The following is a 13,355-nucleotide window of genomic DNA, read 5'->3' as shown; positions in this document are numbered from 1 at the left end:
ATGACACGAAGAAATGTAGAAATGCAAAGGCAGCCACGGGGGTTTGAGTGGAGCGGGCCGGCAACGCCACGGTGGAGAACGGGGTGCGGCTTCGAGGCTGAAAGCTGTAAGCATATGCAGAGTGAACTTTGGGTCAACCCACTGCTTAATGTTTTCTTTAATTGAATCAAGTGGAAAGAGGAGACGATGGGTGTAAGGACTGCAGAGAGAGGGGAGGAGGACAGAAAAAACAGTGAAAAGATCAGGGAATGGGCGACAAATGCAGCAAGGGCAAAGGGTGACAGAGGAGATGGGCAGAAAGAGGAGTCAAGAAACGTGAGCCTGAGAAACAAGAAAGACAGGGAGGAAGTGGAGAAGTTGTGCCTCATGCATGGGAAAGTCAAGGGGTTGAGGATACCAGCCACAGGTGGGGGGATACCAGCAACGGGTGTGGGGGATGGGGGTAGAGGAGACCAGTGGCAGTAGAAACAAGACGCAAAGTAAAACAAGACGCTTGGCCTCGAGACGCGCTCTGTGGCAGGGGGAGAGGCTGTTAACCAAGAGGGGGAGCAGAAGGTGAGCCTGCGAGTGGTGCGAGTGGCAAAAGTGAAAGTGATCGTGAGCGATGTGCGCGCACCATGATGAGAGAGGAAAGCCAGATGGCGCCTCTGCGTTTCATTGTGTGCGTAACCGCACGCTCTATGCCACCAAAAGCTGTGGTTGGACTTTGAAAGCCCACTCACTAAATATCTCGCCAGAGCAACGCATGCGCTGGCTCAGGCGAGACCTAAAAATGGCCTGGTTGACTGCTTTTGGTGTAGTAAAATATTGCATTTATCAGAGCTGTAATGGCCCAGATGCCACTGTACCCGCCTGCACCAATGGTAACTACGCCCCTGGTTACCTGGTGTGAGCTACGTAGAACTACAAAACTCTGAAGTTTCAGTCCTTACCATCACAACAAATAAAAAAAACCTGACCTCTCTGTAAACATGGTATACAATTTCCATCTTCACTGAAGCTCAAACTGGAATCTACATTGGGAACCTATGCTTGACTTCCCAACATAATCTTAGATTTAACATGAGATTCTCTACCATTAGGGTCTGTGACCGTTTAGGCAGTGAAATAATATATCAGGATATAAAGTATATATACATAAAAAGCAACAAGTAAAATAAAAAATATAAAATGCTATGTGACTGTGAAGGTTTTAGAAATTGGAAGCTAAAAACTTGCATGCAAAGTGGTGCAAGAGCGACACAAACCTTTAGTCATACTTTTGAAGCCACGCAAAGCTACTTTGTGCCGTATTTATTTGGATAAATACGGCACATTCCTGCCCTTTCCCTGTGATGCAGGGCAGCAAAGCAAGGTGACTTGCTGTGCTGCCGTGCACCACAAATTACATAAATATGCCCCCTAAATTGCTATTCGTAGCTTGATTTGTGGGAGCAGCACAAGTACAGCAAACACAATCTATTATGGACAATTGAGGGCTTAAAGCAAAGAACCAAAATGCTCCAACAAAAAGAAAGCATGCTTTATGAGCAAAAAGGTTAAAGTGATATATTAGAGTCTAGCATTGAACTCCTTATTTTAGAAATAAAACCTGATTTTGAAAAGTTTCGACCTTCCCATTAAAACTTTGACTTTTGTATAATTATTTGTTTGTCAATTACATAATAAATTGCCTAAATTCTGTACTTGTTTGATAAATTCTTGTTTCTGCCTTTTTTTGTTTTTTTAGGTTTGGATCATAGAAAGTGTATAAGCCAGGGTCCTCGGCTTCCAGTAGTGATCCAGTGGGAGTCTGCAGAAGTCAAAAGGATAAGAACTCCTGCCCTAGAGGAAGGATAGGGGAGTTAGCGAGCCTTAGACAATATATGAGCACCTTTGGGAGAAAGCAAAATCTCAACACTTACAATATGCAAATGTAAATGTGTTTTGATTTATATAGCGCACTTTAACCCAGGGGTCCCAAGGCGCTTGCTTAGGGAACCCGTCCTGGTATTCCCCTGTGAGATATCCCGGCCGGGTATCCACAAGGCGAAAGCCAGGCATCCCGCCGCGAGGGGCCGTAGTGGAGATTAAGCAATCTATTGCCCAGAGTCGCAGAGTGTGACCCCGTGAGTCGAGTAGGCACCGGGGCGAGAATTGTCGACTCCATGGAATTTTTGAGCCCGAGACCCGCCGAGGCGGGGAATCGAACCCTGGTCCACGGCCGATCTCAGCTTCCGGGTCTGCCGCCTCTAACCACTGAGCCACGCTTCTCCAAATAAACAAAATTGCTTGAGAAATTCATTGCAGGTTTACCACCCCAAAGGTATGAGTACCATCAGTTGAAAGAGCCAATCTCAAGAAATCCAAGGGGGGAGAGGAGTTAACTTAAGAATATCGACTGTTTAGTCTTATCAAATTCTCCACCATCTAAGTTCCACATTCCATGACACCACTGCAGATTATCTGGCAGAATGTAGCAGTCTTTGAGGACAGGGAACAATTCATGTCTGCCACCTGGCACCACCAGCCACCGTCATGATTCCTTCTATCTCCATTCCCTGTATCACAACCAAAAACACTTTCCTTGAGGAAAACTCGGGGCTAGAACAAGAATTCTCTATGGTCATCTCTGCGCCACCCTGAACTGCTTACCACCTATTTATCAGAAAGACACTGAACTACTGGCTGACAAAGTACATATAAAGACTGTGAGAAGTTGGCCCGATATGCAGTGTTCACTATTCTAGCGACCACTATGCATCGGTCCAAACGACCCTTATGGTGATTGGTTGTAAGTCAACCTTAGACCAGCTATCCTAGTAGCGTGGATACGAGCAGTCTTCGGGCTAAACTCTAGAGGGCGTGTTAAGCCAGCTGTTATACCATCACATACCCCTTGAACACCAAGTGAAAGGACACCACACAAGTGTTATGAAAATAAACAGTGTATTTATTAGAATCACAACAGCCCTGTACTCTTTATGAGGACAGGGTACTAAGCACACAACGGAACTCTTAGGAAAATACTTCAAGTGCACAATCAATACAAGTGCCCGAGGGCACGGAAAGTTTAGTGGTCTCGGGCGGACCCGATAAGGCAAGTCGGAAGCGAGGGACTCGGGACCCTTAAGTAAGGAGGCTATGCGGGCACCGAAATGCCGAAGTTACCTAGCCACAAGGGCTGCGGCTGCACAAGTCTTACAGGCGTCGGGGGTCTTCGCTGATGAGCCAGGAGCCGGAAGGAAGGAGTTGCTGGCCGGCGACCAGTGAAGAATAGTTCGTAGAGATCCAAGCCTGGATCAGAGATCGATGATACCTGAAAGCAGAGGGGACCAAGTTCGTACTACTAGCCAGTAGTCAGAGGGTACCAGGAAGGCACCGGATGGCCGTCACCTCGACTAGGTGAGTGGGCGACGCTAGGCTCTGCAGTCTCACGGACCAGGGGGCGTTGTCGGCGACCAGGATGGAGGTGCGAGCTGTCCCACGAAGGTTGATGCTGTCGGCGTCGCTGGGCCCAGGATTGGGGCAACAAGCCTTGGCAGATTTCAGGGCCACGTGGTGGGCCTAAAATGGCGTCTTGAGTGGACCAGGAGGGTCCGAGGTGCTCCTCTCGTAAAAAGGAGCAAAAGGCTAGTCTGGAGCAACCAGACCAGCAACGTTGGTTGTCGTTCATCGTCAAAGGGTCACAAGCCAGTGGCTAGTGATCGGACAACGTGCTGAGCAGCGAGCAGAAGGGCCCCACGCAGATCGTGGAAATGCTGGGAGACTGCACTTCGGTGCTGGAGCTGCTCAGGGTCGGGGCTTCTCGGACCCCAGAGCACTCACCAGAGGATTCCTTCGGTGGTCGTGCTGGTTTAAGAAAGCGTGCAGGTTTTGATGATGGCCGGTCCCTCGAGGTCTCGTCGCACCCACAGATCTCAGCTGAGCTGACGATGTGGGTAGAGGTCAGAGGTGCCAGGGAAGCCGGTTCTCGTCGAGCTGGGCAGTCGGATTCCTGAGGAAGGACTTGCAGCAAACCGCAGAGTTCTTAGATGGTGCCTGCGGGTGCAGGGTGACTACTCCTTAGCCACAAGGGAGAAATCTTGAGAAGAGTCTCGAATGTCCTTTCGTAGAAAGTAGTTCTTGATTTAAAGATGATCTGATTTGGAAGGGTCCCCGCTCCGGCCTTTATCCTAAAGAAAGGGGTGGGTACATGACTAGGTCCTAACCTAGGGATGGGACCAGGAAGGGGGGCAGTTACACCCCTCTCCCCTGTCGGACTTTCCCCAGGTCAGGGGCTGGCGCCCCTGGAACTGGTTCTAGCTGGCAGATGCGTAGTGAGCACCGGGGTGCCACTCCGCAGTCACCTTCCTGTAAAGCCCTGCCTACCCAGGATACACAAAACCCTGTCTGGGATGGTGCGAACACCGCCCCGGACAGGAAACCCTTTGTCCAAGCTCTCCTCGCTGGAAGGACTCCCAGCAGCAGGAGGTCAGACTCGTGTCTGTGGTGGCAGCGTCCATTTTGTGGAGCTGAGGCTTCAGTTAACTTTAACCGGGGTTCACGGTTACGTACATGTCATGTCCCTCTAGAAGGGTGGAATGCTAACCTCGTCGCCAGCATTGGTGAGGGGGCAGCATCCCGATTCGTATGACACCTTACTCGACATGTCTTGATAACGCCATACCGAAGTTACTGATATGGTACGCGTTATCATGGAACAGCCATTGGGTCTTGGTTCCGCAAGCTGCAACCGGGCTCGGCTCGTGCCAGAGCCCAATTCACACGATTCCACGCACCCTGCCTTCAGGATTGTCAAGGCCTGCCATAGGAGTGACTGATAGGAACTCGGGTGTCCATTTGATGGTTAGATATAGGGATACTATACCTACAGCAACGGGCGAGTACGCCACGTTGCCCCAGCTGTCGTGCAGCCAGTTGTGTCAGATTTAGATGGCCATCCAGGGGTGGCATAATACATGTTTCAGCCCCTGGTAGGCCCTGGATACACCGATGCCCTGAGTTACAGGGTCTGACAAGGTGGCCCAGTTCCAATTGGGTAATGCACCTAAGGTACACACATCAATTTAGCGAGAGAACAGCTAGGCTGTGGGTCTGATTAGCAGGCCCACAGCCCGAGAAAGTCGTAAACCAGTGAAACAAAAGCAAAAAGTCTGGGTGATCATAGGATTGCAGACCCTACTCTCCTACAAAGACAACTTCCCACACTCAATCTCACCAAACATAACACATATTTAGTCCACCGTTCACCCCATCTCCCTCACTCGCTCTCTTTCTCTCTTGATGTGTCATTTTCCCCTTCCTGCCACTCTTTTTTGTGTCCTTATATTCCCGACCTGAACCTGACACTCTATTTCCCAAGTGACATACATCAATGCAAGCACACACACATGCACATAAATTTCAATAATGTAACATACCCACTGTCATCCCCCTGTTCTCCCTTCTTCCCTCTCCCTCACTATCTATTTAACTTTCCACTCCCATACTTCCCACAACCGATCATATTTCCTGCCATTGTAACATACCCAGTCAGCCTCTTCCTCCATCTCCACTCTCTCACTTCCTTTCTATCTTCTCGCCTCTCCTGATCAATCATACCTCCCCTCTAACAAACACCTTTTTGACCCTCTTCTCTCTCAGCCCTTTTTCTCCATTCCCACCCAAACTCCTCTATTGATCTCCTACCAATCATTCTCTCCTCTTAAACAACCCCAAACCTCTTACAGCCACTCTCACTACAAAATGTATGGGTACCACTTGACCCCCTCTCTGTCCCTCCCGCTTTCCCCTCATGCTTCTAAATCACAATACTGCCAATTCAAAATCTCAGTACTCTATTCTCTTACCCCACCCAGATTTCCACTCCCCTCCTCCATCTCTTCTCTCCTGTGACTCCCTTTCCATCCCTATCTTCTACCAGCTCTCTACTATTTCTAATCTGCTAATCTAATGTATTACATCACTCTCTGTACCACGTCAATGATCCACCACCTCGCCCACCCTTATGCTCACTCACAAACTGTGCACTACCATCATGCTACCATGACTTCATCTTCCCTCACCATTACAGTATGCCACAAAGCAAAACAATCTGAAAGCTATTCTGTTATACAAAGTCTCTCTGTACTACAGCATACACCTCAAATGCACCCAATACACATTACTACACTACACCATCACCTTTCCTTCATTCGTCCACTCCTAGAAATCAAGGCTTGCCTTCCCCACATAGTATATACCATCCTTCGCCCTCCTATCTTCACTTTTCACCAATCACATCTCAGCATAACTCCACTGCACATGATAATATTGTCATCATACCACCCTCTAGTCAACTAACATCCACATCAATTTTCTGTATTACAAAACTTCACAGAACAATACAATCTACAGCAAACCAAACGTCACTATGCAGCCACCACACATCTCTAACACATCCCCATATACTTATAATTCCAGGTGCTTAAACTTTCCACTTCATCACACACCATTAAATCGCAATATTACAGCACCTGCAAAGAAAGAGTCATCCCTACTGTGTCCCTTAGCTGGTGGTTCGCAGTCCCAGAGGCCATGAATGCTCCATTATCCATGTGGCAACCCTTTACAGAACCTTTGCTGAGTGATGATGCAAACGGCGAGAAATGTAAGGATCTTTGATCACATACTGAGAGTGATTTGAAAAAAAGCACACTCTACTACATTCATACATTTTTATAGGAAAGCATGACTGCTGTAGTGGACGTAATAAAAAAAACTAGAGTCCAAAAGCACCCTTGTCTATCAAGTGTTCAGCATAATTGATGTAGATGTGAAACAGCTGCTTGAGAGAAGGCTGGGCAACACTTTTAGTGACTTTGGCACTGCTACATATTCCTTGTTAGAGTGTTTGCCATTTGGTAAGCAAAGAAATGTTGAGGAACAGTTCAGCAACTTTTATTTTATAATGTATGAGAAATAGCCCTTCACCAACCATGCCATTTGAAGTCAATGAAGCCTCACTGTGGTACTCTGCACATGTTATAGATCCCTTCCGTAAAAGGAAATTTTCTCCGGAGCTTCGAAAGTACTGCCTCATTTTTGACCGCTTCAATAACTCTGAGGGCATATGTGCCCAGTTCAAAGCATGTGTTGCAGACCCTGTTGCAGAGAATCACAATCTTCAGGTGCACCAATATTGGCATGGATAGCTATGTCAGTGGCCAGAGTTAACAAATTGTATACTGGCTATTTTGGTATTGTCTGTCTCACGTGCCAATGTTGAGAGGGCCTTTTCACAGATAAAAATGTACATGGGAAGTAAAGAGCGAGCGTGCATGACCAAAGACCAACTGCAGAAGAATTTTATGATGTACAATGCTAAGTTTGATTTATAAAAATGGATTTGGACCTCATATACACTGTATGTTCACTGTCTATATACCATGCACTATCAGTGCAGTAAGCAAGCAATAATAAAAGCAAAAAGTTTCATAAACACCGGAAAAACACTGTTAGTTTTAATGGCGCGAAAAATGTGTAACCACTGACAACCACTGATTTTTTAAGGTATTGAAATCTCTTGAAAACACTGAAAAAACACCACCAAAATTTACCAAAAATAGAAACTGAAAACAGGAAAGCCTACCTATAAACAATAAACCATAACCTTCCAAAAACATCACATTAGAAAACAGAATCCCAGTATATTTCTCCCCTTTTCACATATATACAGTCATACACCACTTACACCCAAGGATCAACACACAATACCACTAAGACCGGGTCCGGGCTGGGATCAGCAACCGGCCCTGGCAGATTGCTGCTTGCCCAGCCCTGGGGGAGGTTGGGGGGGTTGATGTGGTGCTAGCAAGAAGTTCCTCTCTGGCTTTTGTTACAACGGACCGTTACTGCTGGAAAACCAGCCCCCAGTGACAAAACTGGCCCCCATAGGCACAAAACCAGCCCGCCACAGCCAGCCCTGCCCTGACTAAAGCCCCCTACACGCCCCCATTGCAAGGACTACAGGCTTCTACTAACCTCCATTTATACATCTATAACATTTGCCAAGTTATAATAACAATATTACAAATAAAAACAAACATTGTTTTAATACGTGGCAAACAAATCAACTGACCGACCAAAGAATACTTGATTTACCTTAGGAAAACCGCAATGAAGAACCTGAATGGAATCCTTAACATCTCTTCTGCACAAGTATTTATGACTATCCTATGTATTATACCTCCACATTTAAGTACTCCTAAAGCAGAAGCTATAGAGGTTCCAAATACTACATATTGTAATCCTCAATTTAGTAGTTCCCTGCTGGGCACTGTGGTAAATGGGAAACCAGGATCAGAGAAACACAGGAACACAGGGCAAGGGATAGGATCCAGCCACACTAAGACAACTCTTGACAAACAGGACCTTAATGGATAGCCTAGAACTGCCTACAAAATGGCAAGTAACTTAAATCAACAAAACTAGATGATAGCCCCTCACTGGGATACTTAGCTCCTAGATTGGAGAAGCCGGTCAAACTGCAGTGGTGCAGCTGTTCACACCAGCCACACATAGACATTAGAAAAATACAGCACCCACTAGCCACAGGTGGTCCACCTGAAATAAAATTGTAACATTTAAATATCAACCGGCATGGGTCAGGTGGAGGCCCAAATGACCAGATACTCTACTGTGAACTCCGATACGCCCCACAAAAATGCAGGTTAGGTCTGAAAGTTTTCTAAACCACTTATATAACATGACAATAAAGATAACTGATACCCTCCAATCCATGAATGCATGTATCCCAACTACAATGCATAGTCTGTACAAAGCACAAAGAGACCTAAAAATGAACAAACACTGCCCAATGCAAATACCCAGTAATCTAAAATACTAAAATAACATGCAATGTGTGTGAATGCTGATGCAATTAATTTAGCCAGCTTTCCATATAAGATTGAGCAAATCAGCATCTATATGTCATAGTAACTCTATTTATTCAGTAAGGTAGCCCGGTGAGCTGGAAGCCTGTTTAGATAAATCACAGGTTCAAAGTAGGAAAGCAAACATAGGAGGAAGACTCCTGTAAAAGTGTGTACAGCAAATCGAGATAATCATCAAAGCATATCAGATACCCACTTCAAATTTGCAACAGCCTATGGGACTGGTTCATTTTAGTTGGAGATGAACTTTAGCTGATGTTGTAAAAATCAGCCAAAACCACCTTACTTTAACCTTCTGCACAACACGAAATTAAAATGACAATGACACGTAAATCTAAATTGTCACTTTGACAATAAGATCTCAAAAAATGATTTAACGCGTCCAGGCAGATATTGGCTCGTGGCAGCATAATTTAGGTGCGGGGTACTGGCCAACAGGCACTATCTGATGCACTGACCTATGAGGTCATATTACTAAAGTGTGCTGAGGACTTATTTGGTATTTAGGCATCTTTTTGTAGCCCCATGACATGTGTACATTACAAAAGAGGGCACAGACACTTGTGTTGTCCCTTTTGTATGTATAAGAATCATACAAACATTTTTGCACAAGCGGGAACACAATGCCATATTATTGATGTGGGTGCAGGGACAAAGAGACTTGTGAGAGGCACACTAAATGTGCACCAGCTATTAGGTGGCACACAGTCAGCTGGTTCCCAAGTGTTCCTTCTTGTGAAGTGTTACAGGGGTCCCAGGAACACTGAAGCATTCTGAAAGTGGGAGCCTTTAACCACCGCACATATCTGTAGGGAGATCCCTTTAAAACCGAGCAATGCACCCTGCCTTGAAGAACAGCATAATGCAAAAAGAACAGTTGATGGACAGAATGCTGATCAATGTCAAATATTCACCCCAATACAGAGATCTGGACCTAAATCCATCGTTTTTTGCTCCCCATGCCATTTCAGTGTAAACCCAGCTATATGCAAATCAGTCTTGATCCTGTGCCTCACGAAAACAGTCCAGCCCGAACTTCTAGGCTAGGTTCTCCCTCGACTGGAAATAAGCATCCTAGGACCGGTTTTGCGGTTTCAGCCCTTAACAACCATGTTAGTTTGATTCCAGTTGCATGGAGAGCACGGGACCACGTCTAGGCATACCCGTCCCAAGACAAGCCAGCAGTTTGAAAATACTTGTCTGTTTTGCACTGCTCTGCTGCCCTCAGTACAGACACTCAGGACGGCAGTTTTTTGCACTGTGCCGCATGTTCCAGGTCTGCACCTGGTGCACATGGAAGCAGACTGAGACGATGTATCATTTTGTGTGATTACGTGACACAGCTCCAGGTGATCATACATTTAGTAACCCCTCCCCTGCGCCACTGCCGCGATGCGGGGATTTACTTAGGGAGCATAACCTATTGCATGCTCAGGACGACACCCAAGCCATCCTACGTCACGGTAGGCATGTGCGAAGGATGACCGGGGCTGTCCGAACTCGGCCCACTAACTAATTCTTCCGCACAGGCAGGGAATTTGTGCCACGCTGGGGAATCGGCGGCGTTCGAATGGCCCCCGGCCATCCTGAGCGCATGCCCACTCATTGACTGCACGTACAAATGTAACATGGTATTTAGTCTGTGAACTAAAGTAACTGACAATATTGACAGAATAAGGTGGAGTGTAATTTAAACTATTCTGTGTACCATGTATCTCACACCCAAGTTCAATTCTCACTAGTAAGTAATACTGAATTCTGTTAGAGACAGTCAAAATGTTGTGTACTCTGGTGTAACATTACTTAATTTCTTGCATTACGCAGTAAGCTTGTTAGGCGAAATGCCTGAGACTATGCAATTATGCCACATCAAGTAGTTGAGATGTCATTCTAGTAAAAATCCTTTTGCATAATTTGTTGTGCATTTTGCGTAATTTCCGAAAGGAGGCTATGTGTATTTCACCCAGGGTTAATCGTCCGCTTCAAGTGAACCATGGCTTCAAATGCATTTAATATTATGAATGAGAGCACAGATTGTGGACCTTACTGTGACTGAATTTATTCAACCTTAAACCGCCCATAAATGAGGGAGTCAACTGGAAAGTGGCCGGAAGCTCATCTACTGCCATAATGTAGGGTAGTGCTACTAAGATTGTTTTTGTATGGCGTGTGGGAGGATGGGGGAGCGTATATGAGGGACATCAACCCTTTAATCTAGCAAAGGGAAAGGTGGAGGACAGCAGTTTACATAAATAAATCTAATATTTACAGTAAAATAAATTGCACTTTAATTCCAGCTACCTAATTTTTACTAGGTACTACACTAGTTTGACTTATGTAATGTCATTTCATATAGAACTTCATATTTAATACGTTTCCAAGTCTTTTCTGTTTTTTTTTAGATTTTTACACATTAATACAAATCAATTCACACATTTTTAAAGTGCTAAATCCAACTAGGCAATTAAGCGCTAAAACCACTATGATGGAGTTACTGCAACAGGATGATCTATAAGGTTTTTCAAAACAGTAAAGGCTGGTTAAGATGTCGGAAATCATCAGGCAGTGCATTCCAGAATGCAAAAGCTACTTTAGGGAAGGCACTGCCCTCTACCTTTTTAAATCTGCTTTTCAGCGGGATTAGCAAATCTTTCTCATAAAACCTCGATATAGGCCTGGGCTGCATGGAATAGAGCATGTCAGTAAATAGACTGGGGCATGCCCTAGCACATAGGCGCTTATTACGAGTTTGGCTGTCCGACCGCCATAGGACCTTGTCCTCCTACACCAGCAGCCCACAGCATTGGCAGTCCAAAGACCACCATATCATGAGTCAACCACAGTGCCGGAAGGTGTGGAGGTGGGGGATCTTGCGGTGGTGGTGAGTACTATTATCGAATATATCGATGCCTGTATCTACATTTCGACTACATATGTGTCAGATGCACACATTTGCATGATATATATGGGACAATACCATATATCCATTACCGGGACTTGGCCCATATGTGGGCAGTCCTGGCAATGGTTATATGGTATGAAAATGACTCACCTGTAGTTCAACGCACACTGGGTCGTAATCCTCAGGGTAAAGATCCTGCTGTCAAGAGGAGAACCCGGAAAAGGGGTCCATGTTGGAATGTGCCTGGAAGAAGAAGAAAGGGGTGAACACGCACCCCAAATCCTTCGTCACCACCACCTTGAAAGGCGGCGAACCGCCGTGGTCTGCTCGTGGAACAGGCAACTCATAATACACACTGCAGTGCAGTCCCGTGTACTGTCTTATGGCGGCTGCCGTTCCAATAGTGAACCTGTCGGTTGGCGGTTTGCTGGCATTCTCCACGGTTCAACGGAGGTCTTGGCAAAAACGATCTGCCCAACTCATAATATGGTGCTTAGACCGCTGAGTTCACAGCGCTCAGACCGCCACAGCTAATACAGCAGTTCACAGGACCACCAAACTCATAGTAAGGCCCTAAGACTTTAAACTTAACTTGAGTGGGAACCGAAAGCCAATGTTGCCATGTTGCCTCCAGAGAGTACTGGAAATATGTCTTCATTTGCACAGCTTAGTCTCTACCCTCTCTGCCAAGTTACATAGAATCACTGATGTATACAAAAAGTGTTTGGTGGAATGCTTGAATTAACCTCAGCCACTGCCAATTACTCAAGCTGCACCCCAGTCCATCCTTATTTTGCACACAATGCCCTCTCAGTTTGCCCTCCGTCATATTTAAATCCGTTTTGACTCTGCTTAAATGAGAACAGTCCAGGCTATAACTGCCAGGCCAGGTCCTCCTCGAACCAGACCACAAGCAACCCAAGATGAGCTTTGCCCTTATTAGGGGTCATCAATCAGGTATAGCTTCCTTTCAGTGGCACAATGTGCATGGGACCTATGTCTGGGCATTCCCATCCCAGTTAGGGGTCACTCTGATGTATAAAAACTGTGATTGATGGAATGCTTGTATTAATCTCAGCCACTGTAAATTACTTGAGGCTGCATCCCAGTCCATTGATAATTTGTAACTCAGTTTGGACCCAGCCATATTCAAATCAGTCTCGACCCTGCTCCAATGGGAACAGTTGAGCCTGACCTGCCAGGCCAGGTCCTGCCTGAAGTTATGTTCATTTTCATTTTCATTTGATAACTTTATTTCAGTCATAGACCATAAAAGTGCAGATAAAATACATGCAAAGCACGGTAATAAAAGCAATAAATATGAGCAGTTAATATTAAGATAAAAGTTATTAAACAGTAAGTTATCAAAGGCAAATCTGATAAAAGTATTTTTTTTAAAAAGACGAACAATTGTTCCAGATTGATTCCATTAACCTTAAACAAAACCTTTCCTTCTACGCCACATACCATGTAGGAAACGGGAAACAGCGAAGACAATAGGGGGTGGGGTGTCGTACGTTAAAACTCTACACGCCTGC

The sequence above is a fragment of the Lissotriton vulgaris genome, chromosome 6 (genome assembly GCF_964263255.1).
Source record: "Lissotriton vulgaris chromosome 6, aLisVul1.2, whole genome shotgun sequence".
NCBI lineage: Eukaryota > Metazoa > Chordata > Amphibia > Caudata > Salamandridae > Lissotriton > Lissotriton vulgaris.
Note: the sequence above shows the minus strand (reverse complement) of the source record.